General features: G+C 39.8%; 1 protein-coding gene across 6 annotated transcripts in view; it reads left to right on the top strand.

The window, feature by feature from the left end:
- SHISAL1 (shisa like 1) overlaps window positions 1-22,422 on the top strand; it is a 197,126-nt gene that overhangs the window by 85,048 nt on the left and 89,656 nt on the right. The window contains exon 1 of one of the 6 annotated variants that reach the window (XM_049821424.1): window positions 6,249-6,329. The exons of the other annotated variants lie outside the window; for them this stretch is intronic. The gene's annotated coding sequence lies outside the window, so the exon portion shown is untranslated. Of the gene's footprint in view, window positions 1-6,248; window positions 6,330-22,422 lie in introns of those variants that run through there. 6 annotated transcript variants of the gene reach the window in all.

Raw genomic sequence — 22,422 nt, 5'->3', positions numbered from 1 at the left:
AGTCCCCTCCTTGTATAGGTTCTTCTGCAAAATCAGAGCTGTGCTTGCCTCTTTGTTCCAGCATGAGCCTTTGTCATGCTGCTTGTTTATGCTGCTACTCACTGTTCACCATCACATTCAGCAGAAGCAAAGTATCTCCTGGTGACAGCAGTGTGAAAACATACGCTAATTTTTTAAAATGACAAACGAGGTTTATCACATTCTCTTTGGAGAACTTGTGTTCTAGCCTGTTTGGGGAAGCCTTTCAAATTATTTTTTTCTACAGAATCAGAAAAACAAAGGAAAAGCACAATTTCTTTTTGCATGTTCCCAAATGCTGCATCTTTCCCAGGATCTCAGATAGAACTAAGCAATTAGGCAATTTTCAAGCTTGTCAAAGCTGCAGACAGTACAAGGCCAGACAATGCAGCATAGACATAACACATTAGAGTGAGTGTTACAGTTACAAAAGAAGAGGAGATGTGCATAATAGGAAAAGGAGTGAATCGAGGGCAGGGGGGAGATGGAGGGCAGAAATTCCATCAGCAGTCTCAGTGGTTCTTAAACAATTGCATCTAGCTGCATGCTCCAAGTGTTCTTGAATTTGTCTCATTGCTCTCTAGGGTGGAAAGCTGCTTTTTCTGTGCTGTTCGTTCAGAACAGCCGAACACCCTTTTTTCTATTCTGGGCTGAGGCTTATTTCTGTTTTCTGTAAATTCATACGCTCGATGCAGACGTGATCTCTGCAGCCGTTAAAATCCAAAGTCATTGTGGCCTGATATAATACATTTCAGCAAATAAACATAACGAACGTGATTCTTTGACAGAGGTTTGTCTACTGAAGACCGCTTTAATTCTTGGGTCTCTCTCTGTTCCTTCAGCTGCCTGACTGCTGGACAGTCCCAGGCAATACCTACCAGTGCCCTATTTTCTTTATTATGGCGCTCTCAGGCATTAGAGAAAAAGGCCTTTGTCAGCTCAAACTCCATAGTGTGTCTGATAAAGTTGATATTTATATTTTTGTATGAAGCTGTCTGCAAGCCATAAAAAAGTCTCTTATTACAACATACGCTCTGCCACTGGGACCCTTTCAAGGAGTGACCTGCTCTCATAAAGACCTTCAGGCTGGTGCAGCTGTTCATTAGCAAAGTGTTGTAGGGCATTCTGGGACCTGAGACAGTCCAGGAGTATCTGATCTAGTTTCTTCATTTTAATTATTGCTACAGTAGTAAAGGCAGCAAAGGCAGTAAAGTAGCAAAGGGAGAGCACATTTGCCACTTTGCCTATAATAATTTGGATTTCTTCAAACGATAGACAGGGTGCTAACCAGAAGTGCACAGGAGACCTCTACAAATGCTATTAATTTCTTTTTAATAAGTTAGGAGGGTATATGCAGAGAGGCAACAAAAAATACAGAGATATTTATGTAGAATATTCATTTTTGTACTTAAAAATCTTTCCGCAGCAGCTCAGGGACAGATGACACTCCCTGTTAACCTCACTGGGGGAACTCAGGGTTTAAATAAGGCTTCTCTAGCTAGTTAAAATTTCTTGGCGGTTTATTACCTTGGTCCTTAATTGCATTCATTTCCCTGTGGAGGTTCCTTTGAGAGAGATTCTCCATTACATGGCTGCTGGGAGATTTCCAACAATTCGCATTTTTCCCAATTAATTTCAGACTCAAATATTGACTCATTTTGGGAATGAAGTGATAATAGGACTGAATTTCTGGTTTGGAGAGTTGGGTGTATATACCATGGGGTATTAATCAGTATATACTATTAATTTATACCCCATTGGATGACTCTGTAATATCTGCTGTCTAGATGAACTCTCAAAGTTTTTGCTTCAGAAGCAAATCGAAAGGAATAATGTGATGATGGCTTAATGCCTCTGAAGATAATGAAAGTGTCAAGAGACTCTTTAGCTCATGATGTGAGAAGCTGGTGAGAATACAAGATCTGAATGCTGGAGAATTAAACACAGGCTGAAACCCAAAAGTTTGTAGATGGTGGAAGATAAACCTCTTTTTTCTCCATATACGCCTGAAATATCACATTATAATCGCTGGATTGCATGCAGTGGTACAAAATAAGTTGTCAATGGCTGTCAAAGTTTTAACAAATCCAACTTGATTTGGATGCAAAATGGAGCTCAAAAGCATTTTCAGGCTCATTGCTAGAACTCATTCTCTCTGTACCAGTTTCAAACCTGTCGTCTGCCAGCACTGTTGAAAAGAGATACCCATCTGAAGTTACAACATAGCATGGCATCCCTGCTTTAGTCAAGGAGCACAATATTAGGGCTTTCCTCAATGTCACTCTCCAAAAATAACTCTTAATCTGTCCAAGTACTTTTTAAGAAAAAAAGTTTAAGGAATGGTGTGTGGATCTCTGTGACAATGTCCTCCAGACTTTCCCTGCTTTAAAATTATTAACATACTGCCCTCTCATATGATGATGAAAGCTTCTGTGCTGTACTACCATAGCTCCTAGCATTTTTTTTTAATAAGTAGCCCCACCGCACCAGTGTACTGATACCTAGCAGGTCCTCATGTTTTGAGAATTGAAAAGATTCTTTTGTTTCATCAGAAACCTTTGGATGATGTTAATAATTTACCAGTTCTTATTATAGAGGGCTACTGTTCTTCCCAAAATGGCTGTTTAATCAGGCCTTTAAACCTTAATCAGCTAAGAAATGCCTGCTTTTTCAACTAATTCCCAGAAAGAATGCCTGTCCATAAAGGAGAAAATCAGCCTGACATGACTGTACTTTGTGGAAATCATATTGCTATTAGCCAGAGCTTCCTATGTATCTGGAAATAGAGCCTGCAATGTCAGTTACAACATGTTAATTTGTATTTTTTTTTCCTCAAGGTCTCTTAAAATTTCTCTGTAATGCTGATTTAACTTTTCATTAGGATGTATCTGATAGTCTATGTGTTACAGGTTGAAGGGGGTTTGCTTCTTTAGTTTTCACTAGCAAGTTTATTTTCCTCTGTAAAATTTTTGAAATATGTGTCTGACAGAAGTGTATAATCCCCAGAGTGTCTATTCCTTGGATGTGTTTCCATTCAGAGCATTACAGATCCTCTATCAGAGAAAACAGTTGTAGCAGTACGGGAGGCAGCTAGAAAATTAACAAGCCCTTGCAAAAGAGAAAGAAATCTCCACAAGCACAGAACCCAGATAATGGCAAAAGTACAAATAATCTCCATCTATTGGATATATGGACTTCCAGGTATTACTTCTCTGTACCTCTTTGAAATGTCATTCCAGCACCATTGTAGTTTTGGCTGGTTTACGAGTTTGGGGCCAGTTGTGGCCATAAAGGGAATCAAAGTACCAAAGCAACCACAACAGCCATGTGTGTCACTTAATATATATCTATATAAAAAAAAAGAAAAAAAAAAAAGAAAAAAAAGCTGGAAAGGCTTATACATAATATACATCAGCAATGATCCATTAGATCCATTTTCGCCTTGATGTCAGGGCCCTGAGGGCACCACCAAGTTCTGCAACCTCTTCTCCCACCATGGGGTTTTAGCTGGCATGACACGGGCAAGTGATGTTGGGTGAGGCTGCTGGGAAAGCAGCTAGCTCAGGACAAAGAGCTACAAGAATCCTTGCTGGGGGCTTCCCCCTCTAGCTTGGGAGCCAAATTTAGCTCAAGCCTCAGCCTTGGTCCTTGTTTGACCTGTGCTGCGGGAATGCCCTGTCTGGCCATGCACTCTGCTGATCCTGACTTTGTCTTCAAGACTTGACTTCCCGGCTTGGTGCCACGGAGCTGCCCCATCATTGTGGGCATCTCTGGAAATGGTGGGACTTTTGGCTGACCCCAGTTAACACTAGCAGACCCTCTCAGCTCCCCTTGCACTAGTACCGTGGCTCTGACCCCTTGGAGGTGAAGACACTGTCCCAGCCTGTCTTGTGGTTGCCTTCAGCTCCCCGCAGCCTGACTTTGCTGTTCCTTAATGTTTGGTAATATCTATTCAATCATCTCCTAAATACCAAATTGCAATGAAAAAGCAGCACTTAGCATCTCAAACAAGCTAACACACACATATCTGAGATGGAGGCAGGGGTGGAATATGGTGAGAAGATGTGACATCCTGGGCAGGAGTTTTTCCAACACTTAGCACCTTCTTCAATTGTTTAGTATTTCTCTCATGGCAGGATAACAAATACTTTGTAGGCACATGGAAAATGGAAACTTAGAAAATTCGGTGAGTTTTAACTGATGTCAAAAATATTCCTGCCTATCATTGCTTTCTCTTAATATGTTTGCCAAGTACAGCACATAAGTACTTGTAATAGATACTTAGGTTTGAACTGAGACATTTGACACTGTGGGAGCTCTATATCCTCAGGAAGAGACTTTACCTGCAAAGGTTATTTCCTTTCCCATATAAAAGGCAGATAGAAATAACTGAAGAAAAATAGGCCTATTGCCACACATCATAAACTTTTGTATTAAGGCTCCTGTTAGTACATTTCGTGTGCCGTGTTGTTATACTCAAGGTCTGAGCATTTGTAAGGAGCTCTGACTAGAAAATAGGGACAGGGAATCTCAGATCCCGGGTGAGAGGGGGTGGGAAAACAGGGGAAGGAACTGGGCCTGTGGAAGAAAGGAGATGGGTAGGAGCAAAAGGGGAGCATTTGAGGCTAAAAAAAATCAAAGGTAATGAATGAAGGACAAATAAAAGCTTTAGATGGGTAGAAATCACAGTACTCCATAGCTCAGCAACCTGTACTATATTTCCTTTCAGCCTCCCCATCAGCGCATCATTCAGGTTATTCACACATCACATGGTGCCATTTTGCAAGAGCACCTTTCTTCTATGCTTCCAACACGTGGAGTCTGGAGTCACGAGCCTCTGCGGACTCCCAGAAACCAGACAGGATGGCACAGAGGGGGTTTCTGCTGGCACTCCTTTTCAAAAGCAAAGTTAATGCTTTCCTGCAGGGAAACCATCCCTTTGGTGTACTTCAGTGCTGAGATAACACTGTACTATCTGCAAACAAATTATCTGTATTGATCTGTCCAGTTAGGTGTGCTTGCCAACATGTCATTAACTCACTGCTACAGCTAGAGAAACCAAAGACACCTTGTGTAACTGATAACACAATTTAAATGCATCCTTCATACCAATATTTCATTCCCCTTAGAACCCTGCAGAATTCGATACTGCTTTTAGTCTCTTCCCTGGACTATTTCACACTCAACCACGTAGTAAACTTGCTATACCTATTCCAGGAGATAATAAAGCATGCACTTGAAGCAGAAAAGGTTGCTAGATGTGTTAGTCACAGCCACTGGTTAAGTGTTTATGTACAAGTAGGGTAGACAACTGTAACAACTAAAAGGAACTTGGTGTGAAACAAACAAACAAACAAACAAACTAGTACAAATATTAAAACTTCTTTCTGGTTTCTGCAAAGGATGCACTGTGTAACCAACTTTGAAGTAAAGCTGGGCTGAAAGTTCATGGAGAAACATGGTCTCCCCTGCTTAGCATATTTCCTTGAAAAGTCTGATCTCTGTTCTTGCTTGTCTTTTGCCTAAGTCTTTAAAAATAATTGTCTTCATAGTGTCTTAATACACTGTGTTCCCTAACATAGTTTCTTTTTTTATCACAGGCTAACGGCATTCTGTTTTTTTAAGGGGAATTTGAAAAATGTTCCAAGTCAATTCCTGAGGTTTAGCATTCAATGTTGGTTTAGAAGACAGTAACCTATCAAAATCATTTTTATTTTTATCCAACAGGGTAAAAACTTCTTCAGGGAGTGGGGAGGGGCATAGTTCCAGAGGCTGCTTTTCTCTGTCCTCTCAGGAACCCTTACAATTGCAGAATGACCTCTTTTGAAGTTCTCCAATATTTTGGATTTAACATATCTCTGACTGTTTCTCTTCAGCTGGCTACAAAGCTCTTGCACTTGATCTATCATCAGTATTCTCCCTTTGATGCCGTTCTTCCATAATATTGGTGTTTACGAGGCCTTTTGTGTTTCAGCCGCTTCTTCTAGCTGGGCAATTCTGTCCTTCTGAGCCTGGAAAGAGAGAAAAAAGAGGCAATGATGTTCCCCAAGTCTTTCAGTTGCTTGTGAGCTTGCATCAGATAATTACCTACTCACCCTTCAGAGGTTTCAAAGGAGGAAAGGACAGTCAAGGATTCCTGGTGCTGAGTGCAAAAGGATATGGTACAGAAAACACCATGGAATCAGAAGAAAGAAATCATAAGACAAACATGTCTTAAAACAACATGCAGTTCAGCAGTGGAATTCCTTGCCCCAGGAAATTGTGGCTGACAACAGTTTACCCAGCTTAAAGAGGACATCTGACAGGTTAATGTAAGAGAAATACAGTTCAAGGTTGTTAACTACAAAGGATGCCACTGAGCCACAGACTGTTAGAAGTTGGAAGAATATTGCAGAAAAATGTCACTCCGTGTTTGTTCCAATACTTGTGCTCCCCCATAGACAAGTGTTTCTGGCTATTGTTGGAGACAGACTGGGTACTGGCCAGAGACGACCCAGGACAAGTGGTCTTATGTTCCTGAGCAAGTAACCATCTTAACCAGAGTGGGAGGGAGGGTTGTTTATTTTTGGCTTGGGTTCTTTTCTGGAATGGAAGGTCAGACGCCAAAATGGGTCATAAAGAATGAGGGACAGAAGTTCTTCTGTAAGGTGTTGGGTTTTTCTTCTTATCAAAACTTCAAATACCAAATGTGCTTGGGTTCTTTAAACACAGCGTGTCTTCCCATTTCATCGTGCCTTTTTTCCCCTCTCTAATCTAAATTTACCTAACTATCTAGAGAGTCCTGGATTCCTTTAAACTAACTTCAAGTACCTAGAAAGGATCTATATTTGGATCAAGGTCACTGTAGGGTCCCTTTGCAGTCAATGAAGAATGGTAGGCACCTCCAGTGGGTGGTTCATATTATAGGTGGGCTGCATCTCCCTCAGGAAGCACGGATTAACTATGTAGGAAGCCTAACATGACCTTGTTTCCAATTTAAGCCCATCACCTAAGTGTCTAACTTGTCAAGGCCTCAAGTTAGGTAGGAACAGAACTTACTATACTTGTACCTTATATACTTTTAGAGATTTATTATGTGCATGTGTTGTGAAAAGTCATCAGCTCTTTCAGACTCTTTCAGAATCCACAGAAACCATGTCACAGCTGTTGTGACATGAATATAAAATCAAAATCTACAATAAACAAAAATAAAGGACAGATGCTTGAGGTCCTCCATTTCCAGATAGTTTTCATATACAAAGAACATAATCAGGATAAACAGAACAAGTTTAATAGGCAGAATAGAGCATGTATAATACCACTTAAAATCAACATTTTTGCACTATACAGCCAGCAACATAGGTCCTGCTATAACATGTGGCTAATCATTCTTCATTTTCTAAGTACAGGAAAAAAGAGCCATAAGGATTTTATTTGCCATACTATTGTTATATCTGTTTCTATTGCAATTCTTTTGTGATTTAGTAATCGAGCTAATTTTGTACACAATAAAATGTTGTCATGATAACTTAATTTTGCATTTTCCTAGGAAAGAAAAAGCAGATGCATAAATGAGGTTTCTTGTAAGCAATCTAATGGAATGTGGTTCTTAAAAATGAGCACTTAACAGTTCTTACTTGTAATACACACAGAGTAGTAACAATACAGTTACTGTAACTTTCCTTTTGGAAGCATGCAAGAATTTACAATATTGCTTCTACCACAAGCAGCAGAACTCTAGAAGCCGTTATTATGAATTCTACTTCTCTTCTCAAGAATTTCATTAGATGAGCAAGAGCAGTTTCGAGTTCTCAGTTTTGGCAATAGCCACACAAAAAGTATGAGAGTTAAATGCTGTTTCTGAAGATTTTACCAATTCAGTTTCCATTTTATGAAGGGATGATTCATATATACTTTGTGCAGTGTTTTCATAGGTGGTTTATCCAAAAGGAATTTTTCTGTGATGCTTTCATGTTTCTTTTGTCTGGAATGTTCAAGGATTCTCATTTTGCAGATGAAAAGACACCTGTTCAAGTGTCCTCAGATTTATACACTGAGGCTCATTGCTATTCTTCATTGCTATTGGCCATTTCTCTTGAGATTGTCACAAAGTACCAATGGGCACAGGTCTTCATATAAATACTAGTGGTCATGCTATGACAATTATCTGGGAAGACTATGTTAGGGTCCACTCCAGTCTCTCCAAAAGAAGCTTTTTTAACGTGTAGTAGTGACTTTTCATCCCAGAAGTAACCTGTCATGAAATGGGGCACAGCCTTAGTTTAACAGCAGACCCCAACACAAGATCAATAGATCTCAACCTTGACTGTTCATTGCCTAAGTTGATATACATCCACGCAATAATATAAAGAGATACCTGAACTAGATACCTGTCTCTATGCTACAAGCAGTGTAGTTTCCTTAGCCTGGTACTTCACTTGGGCACTTTATCGGTTCATTTGGGACAGCTGAGGCATGTCTACATGGTGTTGCGTGTTAAAACAACTCCAACACGTTAACAGAAAAATCCTCTCCTAGAAAGCCATAAAAACAGGAGCAGTTCTGATTGCCCCAGAGCTGTTTGTGGACCTTCCTTCCCAGCAGTCAGTTCTGTCACGTACTGAGAATAAAGCTGGGACAGAAAGAGTGAAGTCTTTTTATCCATTAAATCACAAAGGGAGCTTAGGGAGCAAGAAGTGTGTGGCCAACTGTGAGTATGGCCAGGATGATGATATCCTGAACAATAATCAGAAGTGACTGGAACCATAGTGTTCTGTCTCATGCTGAAGACAGCAGTTCTGTCATTTTACAGCTTCTCCACTGTTTCTCAGCAGCGTGGTATTCTCCAAAGGTCTTCTATTCCAGCACTGACCCGGCTTTACCCAGCTTTAGTTGGAAGGCCTGATGGTGGCTCAGCCATGGCCTGGGAGTAATGCCAGCTGCTCTTAGCACGCCTTGGAATTGTGTGTGAACACCAAGAGAAACACGGTCTTGTATAGCTCCCAGAAGGAAGACTCACCAGCAAAGACTAATCTTAAATCACAAAAATAGACCTGCAAAAGACCTCAGGATGTCATTTAGTTTATCACCTTGCCCAAGGAAGAATCAACTGTATCTACCTCATTCAAAACAAATGGTGGTACAACCTGTTGGGAAATGTGGTTGCGAGCATGCAGCCTGCCTTCCTACGTTCTGGAAACTTTCTTTGAAGTCTGTTACCATTGTGAATACAGATTGAAACCCAAATATTATTGCAGCGTGGTGAATTGAGCACCAATGAGCTGCTGGCTCTTCAACCATTTTCCTTAAAACACTTCTTCTGTAATGGCAGACAAATGTGCGTTCAGGTCAGTGAGACGAAAATGGCAATTTTATTGTTAAGTAACTTTTATGTTTTAGAATGATCAAAATCAGGGGTTTTGATGGAAGTTGAACAGGATGATGAAAACTCTTGCAGACCCTGGCTATTCTGAAGCTCCTATCTTGCCCACTTTCTTCTCTTCTTTAGAAACCTAAGTAAGTGCTCTGTTGCCATCACATAGCGAAACTTCCCATGGGAAAGTAACCAGTCTTTGGTAGAGTAATGGCAAGTGAAGGGTTTTTCCTGTCCATTTGCATAAGATGCTACTGCCTTTTTAATATTCAGTGAGTAATAAGCTTTCCACAAAGCATTTAAAAAAAGTGGAAACAAAGTTGATCTGTGGCGTCAAATATTAACTAAACAGACCAGTCTCCTGCTTCTTCCTGGAAAAAGGCTTTTGCTGTACTGAAATGTCTCTTGCTGCAGATCTTGTTTTGCTAGTGGGGTGCAGTTTTTGCATAAAGTGTGAGATGCTACCTAACAGAAGAGTATCTGCTTTCTTGAAACAGCTTTTCAACACCTCTCTCTCTGTGACTCTATATCTGATATGGCTCAGCTCATTATCATTAACTAACAATAATAAACCGAATAAAAGTTAGTTTGATTAAGAAAGAGCTAAACATGTTCTAATTTAAATTTATTTATAAACAATCTGTGCTGCCAGCAACAATTTCAGATTTTTTTGGGGGGAAGGTGACCTTGGATTCAGAAAACAAAGACCATTATCTTACCAGATTATTTTCTTGTTAATTAAAATGAAAGGTAGGGATTTAGCTAAATCTCCTTTCCTTCATTTTTTCCTGATGATCTTCTCTTATTTTTCCTTTTTCTCATAAATAGCTGGTTAACTTTTAGCAAATAAATATTCTTAAAGACAACTATATCCATTTGTTTTGCATGCTGGTTAGAAGAAAAATAGCTTTCCTTCCTCTCGTATTTCCATGTAATTTCTCTTTTTAAAGATCATTTTTTCTCCCTTTGTGTCTTTCTTCCTGAAATTTTATTGCAAATCAATACTTGAAATCTTCCAAAGAACATAACATTCTGAATAGGAAGAGAGAAGAGCTTGTTATCATAAATGTCTTCCAAAGAGATTTCTTTTTATGAGAATATAAACATAGAACCTTTCATCAGCATATTAAAACTCACATCCTCATATGCCTCTGAGCCTGTCATTATTTATAAAAATAATGAAGCCTTACATGTGTCATGGCTATACACTCCAGATTTCATTTGCAATCATAAGCGCTTCAGGTACTGGAGGTACCAGCAGTGCTTAAACTATGAGCTCTTTGAGAAAAGCGCTATTTTATTTGGTCTGTGCTTGTACAGTGCCTACCACAGCTTGATCTGGATCTGTGGCTTAGACTCAAAGACAATATGCCAATACATATAGCAAATTACACTGAGAAAACCACTCAATTCACTTGAGACTGAAGACTCTCGCCTTACTCTGCATCAGCATCTGCGCAGGTAGCATCATGCTCATGGAGACAGAGGTGATCCTCGACCTAGCAGCTTCACCACATTTGGAGCTCGGCAAATGCTGAAATAACAAGCGTGGTTTGTCTTTTCTTTCAGGAAGGATTGTCTTGTAGTAAGGCACCACAGGGGAACTCAGGAGATGTTGGTTCAGTTTCTGATCTCTTCTACGGATTTCTTGCAAAACTTGAGAGAAATAATTTTCTCTGCCTTTGTCTCAGCACTAAACGTCTAAAAAGCAGATTTTGGCATTTTCTTCTTCTACTCTGATCTCTTTTAAGCACTTGTATTATGAATGACTCTAAACAGGGAGATTAGTTTTGTTTGCCCAGAGTTTAACCCAATGGGAGTCTGGTATCAGTGGGGATGTTAGGCTGTACTGTAGTAGAAATTATGGAAACATTAGTGATTGTTCATCAATCAGTTACATAATTCAAGGTTAGATATACACTCAGTGCTTTACAAACAGATGAAAGTGAGACATACTTCTAACCAAAGAATGGTCTTAGAAAATTATGACATACAATATCTAGAGTGGAGTGACTCAGACTCATAGATTTTACTAATGATTTATTTATGAAAAATACATTTGTTCAACAGTCACAAGTCTTAACTGATTTGGCTGATAGTTTAAAAATGGAAAAAATACTGGAAACACAAATATGCTGCAATTAACTGTTTCCAAACAAGATTTTTCAATTTTTGCCTTCAAAATTATTTTAAAGTTGCCAACATTTAATTTTAAAAAAAGGATTAAAGACTGAAAGATAACACTTTTGTTCTGGTCAGCCAAAATATTCAGTAATTCGGAATTATTTCTTTTACAATCTGTGTTACTGAAAAAAAAAAAAAAAAAAAGAAAAAAAAAAAGTTGAGTTTAGCCCAGTAAAAATGTAAGGTAGCAGACACTCAGCTGGTCTGGCTTAAAACAGGCAATTAGCAGTGAAGTTGGCATACATTGTTGGTTGGACTATTTAGCTGGCTGGATGTTCTTGGATTTTTTTTTTATAAGCCAAACTATTAAGAGACTGCCTGTACATATTTCCAGAGCTTTACTGCCATGAATATAAGAGCAAATGTCAAGAACAGAGTCAACTTTCTCAGATGAACAACAGAGTGTCTCAGGATGTATAAGGAGCTGTGTTATTGTCCATGTTTACAATTCAATGGGGTTTTTTCAACATTTTTTTTAATATCTAGGATGAATTGGATTCTCATTTAATAGTGTCATGTTCCTTATAGAAGACAATGTGGTAATAACATCATATTGCAGTTTATTTTCATATTCCTGTATTATTTAGTATTTATCTTTCCGAGTCACTGATTATGTTTGACAATGCCTAGCGTATCAAGTAATACTGCTGTTCAATCAGAATTGAAAGGCTCGGTTCACTTCGACCAAATATCAACCTCCTTCTATTGCCAAACATTGCCCCATACATTTTAAGGGGCTCATATTGATTGTAAGGGCAGAAGACATTACTGAATGCTAGTCAGCAGAAATTACGGAAATGTTACGTAGCAGAAGACAGCACGGCCAGAAAGACTATTCTCCCAATATGTCTTTTTGGTTTCTGCCTTCCTGGGCAAGCACAAAGGCTTCGTTGGCTATGTCTTAATATTCTACTCTGTGCTCTGACAATAATACACCAAAGATACTCTCTCAGCATAAATCATCCACTTTCTGGCAGAGACTGAGGTACTGTGCGTGTACATCTTACATAAATGAAAGTGAATTAAGTCAGTCATATTATTTTGTCTCTGTAAGTGTAAGGAAAGTTCAATACATTCAGACTGAAGCATCACCAACCTAGCCTAACTTTTTCTTTCTTCTCTCTAACCGGTCTTACATGGAAGAATGAAAATGGAAAGTCATTTTAAATACTGCACGCTCACCTTGTGGTCTCAACAAAAAACGCATCTCTCCCTTCTCTCTTCATTGACTGCCACTGAGGTTGATGTTTGCCTGCCGATTCACAGAGCATTTGTTCTTCCAGACTATAGTAAGCTGACATTTTGGCAAAGCAGGTTTTTTCTTACAAAGGAAGGAATTGGACACCTTAGCAGCTTTTTGTCATAGGTAGTCAAGGTGAGCTACAAACTTGAATTTGTCATGAACAATATGTACATTCTTCAGAGGAAGAAAGGCCCAACACCAGCCATGGCTGGCTCTTAAATTCACATCTCAGTTTTCATTGTGATGCCAATTTAAGCTACTGCAAGAGCGAACAGAATGAGATCAGCAACAAGATTTGCCTGTAGATGAAGTACATGGTGTAAGTTCCTCCTAGAGATAAACCACCAAACTCACTGAACTATGAGAATGACTTACCAAAAATAATGATTTTGTGTAGCCTGTAGGTCTCCGTGCTGATTCTACATTAGTAATTTTATCTTTCCAAACTCAAATAGTATTTCAATTGGTGCTGCTCTGAAACAGCTTTATATGTGTACCTACCATAAAAAAGGAAAGAAATTAACCTTAAAAATACATTTCATAGTAAACGATAGAAGCTTCTTTCTGCCTGGTATTGCTGAAAATGTAGTCAGGAGACTCATCTTGAAGGGAAAATAGAGACATCATTTAGGGGAGACAGAGAGGGGTAAAATCCCATTAATGACACAATTTAATACAGCAACCTCAAAATTAAAATATCTATCATCATTTAGACTGCAAATAACACTGAAAATATTGATTCAAGTTTATGAATGCAGTAAGACAGTAGGGGAATGGGGTATCCTACTGCTAAAATAACACTTGTCAGGTAATTGAAGACACTTGGAATTTTGTTTGGCTTCAAGATCCATGCACTGTCATGTCATATTCCGTAAATAGAGCCAGAGTTAATTATAAGTTGCAATGTGGCATGTGCTACGTGCATTGACTTTATGACAGTAGCATATTCTGTTCACTTTAATCCATAGCTCTTATTCTGTGCATCACTGTGAACAATTTCAAAGAACATTTAACAACTTCTTATTAAGTTTTCTGATGTTTTACACTGTGGTACAATGGTATTTAATATATAGGGCGGCCTATGATGTAATGTAAAATGTTGTGCACTTTGAAAGCCAGTACACGAGCTTAGTTGACAGCAACATGAGTATTGCCTGTAGATTATAAACCTGGTGCTTGTGCTTTCTGTAGGGCAGTGTGAGATAGCTGGGAATGGGTGGACACCCCCTTTCCATCACTGCAAATGATCCAGGCAAAGCATTGATGACCTGGTATCTTAGGACCAGCTTTTCTTATCTTCCTCCATTTCAACTGAGGCCCGTGAGAAAAGTTGGAACCCAGAATTTCTGAAAATCAGACTCTTCAAGCCCTATTTCCTGAACCTGTTCAAACGAGTATTCTTATGGATTTCAGTGGAAGGAGCACAGTACTTTGAATTTGAAATCAGAAAGTCCTTTCTCAAGGCACTGGCTGAGAGCAACGGATCTATGTTGTGTTATATCACTTGGACACATGGATCTAGACACATTAAGGCCAAAAAAATCTGTACTCTTGACCCCTTCCCTCTTAGGTGATTGTTTACAGCTCATCCAGCATAAAGTACCTAAATTGACAATATTCTACCAATTTATTTAAGGGGTAAAATAAAGGTGGAACCTCTTTGTCAAAGGAGTAGAGGGAAAATACAGAGATGGAAAGAAATCAAGGGGCCGCCTTCTAATCTTACTTATGTTGATATATGTCATGAGTAACTTTGCTGAAACCAGAGAGACAAGGCGATAGTAACAAAGGGTGGAGGAGGGTCACAGGGCAGAGAAGGCTAGCTAGCTAGTTGGGGATCTTTGGATACCCTCAGTTTCATGGTATACTTCTGCATGAAATTGGCCTGTCACTTGCGTGGCCTCAGATGCATGGCCATGTCACAGGTAATGCCACCATAATCACTGATCTTAAGGAAGTGAGAAAGGTCCTAAGTTTATGCCAGCTTTAGGCATCTACAACTGACTTCCATGAAAGATAAGCCAGACCCTATGGACAAACACAAATCACTAGCCTACTGCTGTATTACTTTAACAACTGTTTCTGCTATAGAAGTCCAATAAGTATATACAGGCTTCCAAAATAAATAACATCTACTGTGCAGCAAATATAAGTTGTTTTGAAATGCTGGTCATAAAGCTGAGCAGAAAGCTAAGACTGTTAGGACTTATTTCTGTGACATGGTGTTTCATTACTATCAGGGGGTTTGGTTTTTTTTTTTTTTTGGGGGGGGGGGGGTTGCAGCTGCACAGCCACACAGACTTCTGCAAATTCAGCTCAAGGGAGTGAAAATCCATATTGGCCTTGTTTCTTTTCAGAAAAGGTTAACGGTGTCCACACTAATGGGAAAATGCTTCACATTCTCCCTGGAAGAAGCTTGGGAGAAGTGTTTGTCCCATGGGGGACTTACTTACCCATTTTGCTTCTATCAGGTCTGTGTGAATTTGCTCTGCTGCATGTTAGGGAACTTCGGGGTTTTTTTGATTCCTCTTGTGCTGTTTCCATGAGCAGCTAGCATACTGGAGAAAATATATTGCATTCTGGGGTTCAGAGATTTGGATGGCACCATCATGGTATTTGTAGACATGTAGACATGGTGTTGACATGTTTTATATTTTTGGTTCAGACACTTTTTTGTATTCCTTTTGGAGTATAATGGACCACAGCAAGCAAGCTCCTCATTTTGAGTTAGGTAAGCTTGGAGAGGGGGAAGCAGCTGGAAAAGTAGGGAAGGATGCAATTTCATTATAGGATCTTCTTCTTGAATTCATTTAATCATTTAAATTGCATGGGTGTCAGACAAGGTGGTAGTGAGCGTCTAGTCAAGGGGAGCTTTCTGTGCGCCTTGAAGTTCTCACACAGTACTCAGATGTTTCTTTCAAAAACTGTGATTGAACAGTTTTCTGAGAAAGTACATTAAATGCACTACTGCTCCTCCCTTCTTCCTCACTTAGAGACACAGAGCTAGTTAAAAGCCGCCTGCTAGAAGACAGAAGAATAAAGCCTCATAGTAACTGAAAACATTAGGAAGATATAGATGCGTATATACATAAAATCCAGAGGAAGTGACTAATAAATATTTCTTACAGTATTTGCAATTCAAATGTTATATTGGTGTGTGAGTGCTAGAAAGAGACCTAAAATGAAAATGACTGGAAAGTAACTATTTTTATTGCAAACAGAAAGAAATGTACAAGGTAATCAAACAGCATACACAATGAAAAGCAAATTAGATTTCTGAAACTCTTCCTGTTTTTAGTGACTCCCATGTGGCATTTGCAACACAAGCAAGCAAGCAAATCTGTTTATTTTATAAACAGCAGGCCAAATCCTTACAGCCTCCCCGTTCCCCTCATGCCACTCTAACACCCTAGGTGATGATAAGTTGATTTAACAGCTGCTTGCTCAGCCAGCCTGCAAAGAGATGTCGTCTCCCTTTAGCTGCATCCAGTGTAGAGGGTGAGCCAGAGGAAAGAGGAGGTTTGGTCACAGACAGAATGTAATTTACTGGTTTGAGCTGGGCAAGGGGCAAAATCAGGCACAGCCAGCTGCGTGTGAAAGAGCATCATCTCTGGGCTGCTCTGAAATGTCCAGGGGGAGCTGAAATATGGTGTAGGTGAAGAGAACGGAGATCGAGTCCACCCGGCATGTTAAGACATAATTCTTTTCCTTTACAAAATATAAGATACTCTCACATTTTAATTGTAATACCCAATTACATGTGAGATAGGTTAGAAATATTGCCAGAAAGCAGGACTTTATGCCTCAGTAGTGATATACCTGCAAATTGATCACCCCAGACAGATTGCCTGGGAGCCACTTTAAACTAATGGCTAGCATTTCTCACTATTCTTCAGCATTTCTGTTTTCTAAGTTTTTTTTGATATTGTAACATCAGGAAACTTGGCAGTGACTCATGTAATCTGAGTGTCATGTCCCCCCTCCCAGCCCCAGCCTCTCCCATCATTTCCCTGGGTGATCCTGAACAAGTTACTTCATTAGTTTTAATTGGATGCTGTCATGAGAAAAGGCTTGTAGGGCTGGGCTGCAAGTCTGCAGTCATTCGATCCTTGTTCACGCAAATTCCTATTAAATCTAGCGGGAATTTCCTCTGTGTCAAGACTGCAAGATTTGCCACAACTGCAAGTGCTTAAAAGGCCGCAACAGTTGGATATTGTTTCTGGTCACGTGAAGGTTTATTAGAATCTGCTATTAATACTTATCTTCTTCTTTGCCACTTGAACAAATTCAAAAAGGCCCTTCCTCAGTCTTTACTGGCTGATTCCAATCGCAGCAGGTATTGTCAAGTGAGTCTGTATTTCTGTTAGCAGCTCTGCCTAGTGCTTTTGAACTCCGGGCAAGTCTTGGCCATGAAGAAAAAAGCACAAAATAATGTGTGACTTTTTGCCTGCCATTGTGCAGCAAAAATGAGCAGGTAGATACAGCTTCCCAGAAAATCTTATGTTCTTGTTCCCATCTCTAACTGGGATGTGAACAGCCCAAGAACAGAAGGCCAGGCTGGCTTCAGTTGCAGGAGAAATTCAGCCAAATGTGATTCTTCAGCAGAGGAGACCAGGGACAGTTTAAATAATTCTTACAAGGTTCTTAAGAATATTGCAAATAAATGGGATGTGGAAATACTAGATTAGAATGTGAGTGTGCCTGATTTACATAGCTTTGTAGAGCAAATATTGCTATTATAATTAAAGCAGTGACAGCTACTGATTAAACAATATCCTTTTAAATGCAGGAGTACTATAAAAATATAAGAAGAGTCAGAAAAAAAATTGGAAATTTGTAAAATAAAGACAAAAATTAAAACAAATATTATGATGATGATGATGTTCCACCTGGATTCTCTGCAATTCCTCACATTCATTTCTGGTCCTCAGGAGGCCGGGACAAGCTCTTGACATGTGGGAAGGGTGAGGATTTGTGAACATTTTTCTTCAAAACTGAGAAATAGCTCTGAAAATATTTGTGACTTCTTTTTATTTACTCATTTGTAGATTTTTCTTTGCAAGTGTCTTTGCCCCAAGAGAGTGTCCAGAATTCCATTACCAGTCACGCTGGTAGCATTCCCTGGCTGCTTTGAAAGGGCTTTAGTATGAGAGTCAACACAACAGGATTCAGAAACCCTGACACGTAAATGCCACCATGCATTTGGGTAAGAAGCAACCACAGCCACTGTCACTGTGGTTGGCATTAAAGACCTCCAGCCCTGTAATTCTGCACATACTTTATACAGGAGTCCTGAGACCCTTACAGTGAACTGGTTTCTGTTTCATCCCTTACGGTTCCCTGGGTGTTCTTTGTTGAGCTGCTTCTCTTCCTCCTACTTTGATTCTCCCTATATTTCTACATTTCATCCCTTTTCTTCTGCAAGCCCTTCTTACCTGCTTCTCTTTTGACACTCTGGAACACCTTTTCTTTCCAACCTCTGTTCTCCATGAACCCCCAAAATGGACATTACTCTCTTTCCCTGAGCCTCTCCCCTACCACGTACTGCCCTGAAGTCCAGATTGCTCTCCCTGTTTGTGCACAGTGAGCAACTCAGCACAATGGACTTGACTTGGTGAGTTAGGCAACCTGAGTATGACTTGATACTGACTGATATGCTTTCTGGAAAAATATATTTTATGCTGTGAGAAGGAAAAAGAAACACTTTAGCCAAGATAAATCAAAATCTCCCCCAAAAGCAGCACGCAAAAGTCTTCTATTATTATGAAAATTATGGAAATGCAAGCTTAATATTATTACATCAAACGGCTAGTAATTACTACTTACAGTGATACTGTTTAGTGCATTTCATCCCGAGAAAAAAATTTCACCAGTCATTGCTCACAGAACACCATAGGTATCCAGCCATCATTTAGCAAAAAACAGCAAAACCACAACTTCTTACTAGGCTTGTGTTGAACAAAAAAGGACCTTTGTTTTGGATGTCTCACTTCTAATCCCTTCCTGTAGGAAGACACACGGAGCAGTATTTTATCTAGCTAGACAGAAGTGGACGATTGTCAACCTATGTTTCCAGAAAGAGCAGTAATTTCTAATGTACTCAGGTCACCTCTACTTGCTTTCTCCCTGGGTTTGGCTACCAGCCCATCAGTCCAAATGGTTTCTTCTATTTTCTGTCAGTGATCTGTGATGTCTTAATGTAGGTGTGCCACCCCCCAAAAAAATTTTTTTCGTCAAATTAAACAGTGACCCAAGAATGCGTGGTTAAGTGACTGAAATACAAAGTAACCTATTTCTGCTGCTTTCACTCACAAAAAGGTGTCTGGTGTAAATCAGCAAGAAGGGAAGGAGCAGCATGAAGCAAGCAAATTTGTATTGAAGTTGCACTTCAAAGTGAAGATAACATTTCCTAATACATCTGTGACCCAGATCCTCAAGGATATGTAGGTGTTTGATGCTTAAATAATTTTAAGGATATGGACACAGGTGATTTAGAAGGACACCTAAATATCTGTACTTCAAACTGCCTGTGGTTGGTGTGTCCGCTTTTGCAAAGGTTTGCAAAGGAGGAAATACAGAAGAGAGTATAATACAGTGGACAGCAGAGAAATGAAAACGCTGTATGAGCTCATGAGAATTTCTGGCAGATCCCCGGCCGGACCCTGGTGAAAGCAGTGGTGCAGTTTGGTACGCTGGCTCTTGACACATATTTCTGTGAATGGTTGGTTGCAGTAAGTGTAGAAGGGCGGATACAGCAGTACAGTGAGGGAGAAGCATGCCATCACAGGGAAGGTGACCATTCCAGTTCCCATTTCAGGCAGGAGAAGAATTTTACAGTGGAGTTTACAATTTCCTTTTCCAGTCCATCAGTAAGAAATCCTCAACAGGAGGGTGCAGTACTGTTCTGGAGGTAATCACTTATTAGCACAAAGGGGATTTTGATTATGAGCCATGCCCATTAATAGTAAAGGGACATTTACTGCATGCAAATCCTAGCCCAAGGATGGCAATCTAAAACCTGTGAGCATGGAATATTGTGCAAGAGAAACCTATTTACATGATGGTTTTATTGTTCATTTTCTCTGCGTGTCTGCTCTGCAACGACAGATTCCATGGAGATTGACTATAAAGGAAAACATAAGCAACTTTCCGAAGTATGCTTCAGTCTCTGGGTTCAGCTCACATTAAAAACCATTTCACCCAGCTTTTGCAGCTCATTACCATACAGTAGAAAAATGCTTTTGCTGGCATGGCTCAGTGTTGCACTGCATGTTTCTCATTCAAATACTTTCTCTTTTTTTTTTTCCTTCCTTTTTTTTTTTCTGTGAATACTAACTTCAGGGAATATTTCCAGTGAAGTGCTAAGACATAAACGATGTAAATCTTTATTATAGTATAAAGAGTAGGGAGATCCAACATCTTGGCCTCTTCCGCTGAGCAGTATGTTTTGACACTTTCAATGTTTTAGTTTCTCTCTGTAATAACAAGGATTAATGTGATGTGCCTACAAAGGGATTATGTGAATGAATCACACAGGAGATTAGGGGAAAATCTCATTTTGTGGACGCATCAAAATAAAACCTTTTCTGACTGAAAGAAAAGCAGCCTTCCTTTTCTCCCTAATTGGACTGGATCCTTAAATGTCCTACAGCTATAAGAGGACTGAAAGAGACCGGTGAACCCGAAGCTAACCTATATTCCCAGCAAAATTCGGAACAATCTATCCTGCAAAGGTCACTTATGCCAGCTAAGAAATACGAAGATGAGTCAGTCCCATGTGTCTCTCACGTGTACCACCCTCCAAGCCCCATAAAGTGAGCACACATTGAGGGAGTCAGCTGTAGAAGAGCTCCTGCTGGTTTATAGTAAGAAAAATACAACAATACAAATTCCCTCTCATTTGGAGAACCTTAAAATACTTTACAAACAATATGTCCCACAGCACGTCTAGGAGACCAGATATTTTTGTGTTTATGTTATGGATAGCTAAACTAAAACGTGCCTCTACTTGTCAAGGGTACCCAGAGAATCAAATGCCTGTATAAAAAACGCCAATTCCTAAGAATCTTGTGCTGTAACTACAAGAAAACCCACCCTATTTGCTGTCCTCTCTGCTTTGGTTTAGTATTTCCCAGTAAAATATAGTCATCACACATCTGTGTAGCTCTTTCCATGTCAAGGATCTTGGACTTCTTTAAAAATTGTGAAAGATACAACTCAGCAATAACAATCCCACCCCTTAAGTGTAGCCATATTTGGAATGAAATGTAGCCACTGTTCAACAATCCAACTCCGTGTAATAATCTCTGACAGAAAGTGAACAGTGACAAAATGAAACTTGTGGAAAAACTGTTAGCCGATATGCATCATACAATAATTTAAACCGTAAATTGTGGAGAATATAAAACCTGTCCCAGCATTTGCTCTCTTTTCTCTTCACACTCTTATTTGTTTTGCATAACTCCACTTACATTGCAATTGTTCTTCCACCACTTTTTTCTCTTACTAAGGGTTCCACATCCAAGTCCAAATACTGCATCTAGCTGCATCTCTTTTTTCATAAAAGGAGGGTTTGGCTGGACACTGTGGCCACAAAGACCTACTTGGATTTTGTAGAGCCAAATCCTCTTTCTTTCTTTCCACTTGCTCCCTCCTCTCTCCACCAGCATGAAGTTATACAGCCCCATCCAACTCTGACTCTTTTGGAACTGGTAACTTCTTTGCCATGCGCAGAATGATTCAGAAGGGTGGGTTGGCTTTGAAAAAATGGTGCCCTTACAGAAAACTATAAAGATAGCTTTGCTTTTAGTGCCAGCCAGGAACGCTGCTCCAGCTCTCCACCCTCTGCTTTACAAGTCCATTGTAACACAATCGAAAAGCACCTATCTGTTAACCTTTTGGGAGCAATGGAAATCGTACATTTTCTCCTAGGCAATCAGCAGAAAGTGAAAGAGGAAAAAGTATCTAAAAGATAGCGGGGCGGGGGGGAGGCCTCGCTGAACTATTGAGGGATAATCCACCCATTGCGTAATATTTCTATGACAAGTGTTAATGGGTTTTAAATGTCAGGTGTTGTAGCATAACCCACCGTCTACACAAAGAAGTAACCAATATTTTTTATTTGCGTACACAAAAATAGTTACCCTCCTGTCTTTCCCTTCTAAACAGCATCTGGCTGGGGTGCGTGTGAGTGGGAGAGAGGTGCTGCAGTCTGACTTGCTTAGCAATCAAATGGAGGAGAGAGCACCCTGGGCTCACAGCAGGCTGCTCTGCGGGAGGAGGAGTGAATGTCCTTCCCTCCTTGATAACAGGATTAATGCCAATCCCCCACATCTGTGTGTGTTCGGAGGTGGATTTATTGGTACAAGCCCTTACCAAGAGCTAGCACGGCAGAGGCTGTGTGATCTCCACTGTGTAATGTCGTGACCCATTCTGCTTCTCTAGATGTGGGCTTGAAAGTGAACGTGTATATTTGTGTACATGTGCCTCTGTGTGTGTAAATCACACAGCTAGATGTCCTTGCACTACTATAATTAGCTGCTGGTTTACCTCTGTTATTTTCTTTTTGGAAACCCCAGCTAACTAAAACAATAACAAAACGTTTATGCTGTAGCTAGTCCTTTCC

The sequence above is a fragment of the Accipiter gentilis genome, chromosome 18, assembly GCF_929443795.1.
Source record: "Accipiter gentilis chromosome 18, bAccGen1.1, whole genome shotgun sequence".
Lineage (NCBI taxonomy): Eukaryota > Metazoa > Chordata > Aves > Accipitriformes > Accipitridae > Astur > Astur gentilis.
The sequence above is the reverse complement of the archived record's forward strand: the minus strand, read 5'-3'. Positions and strand labels throughout refer to the sequence as shown.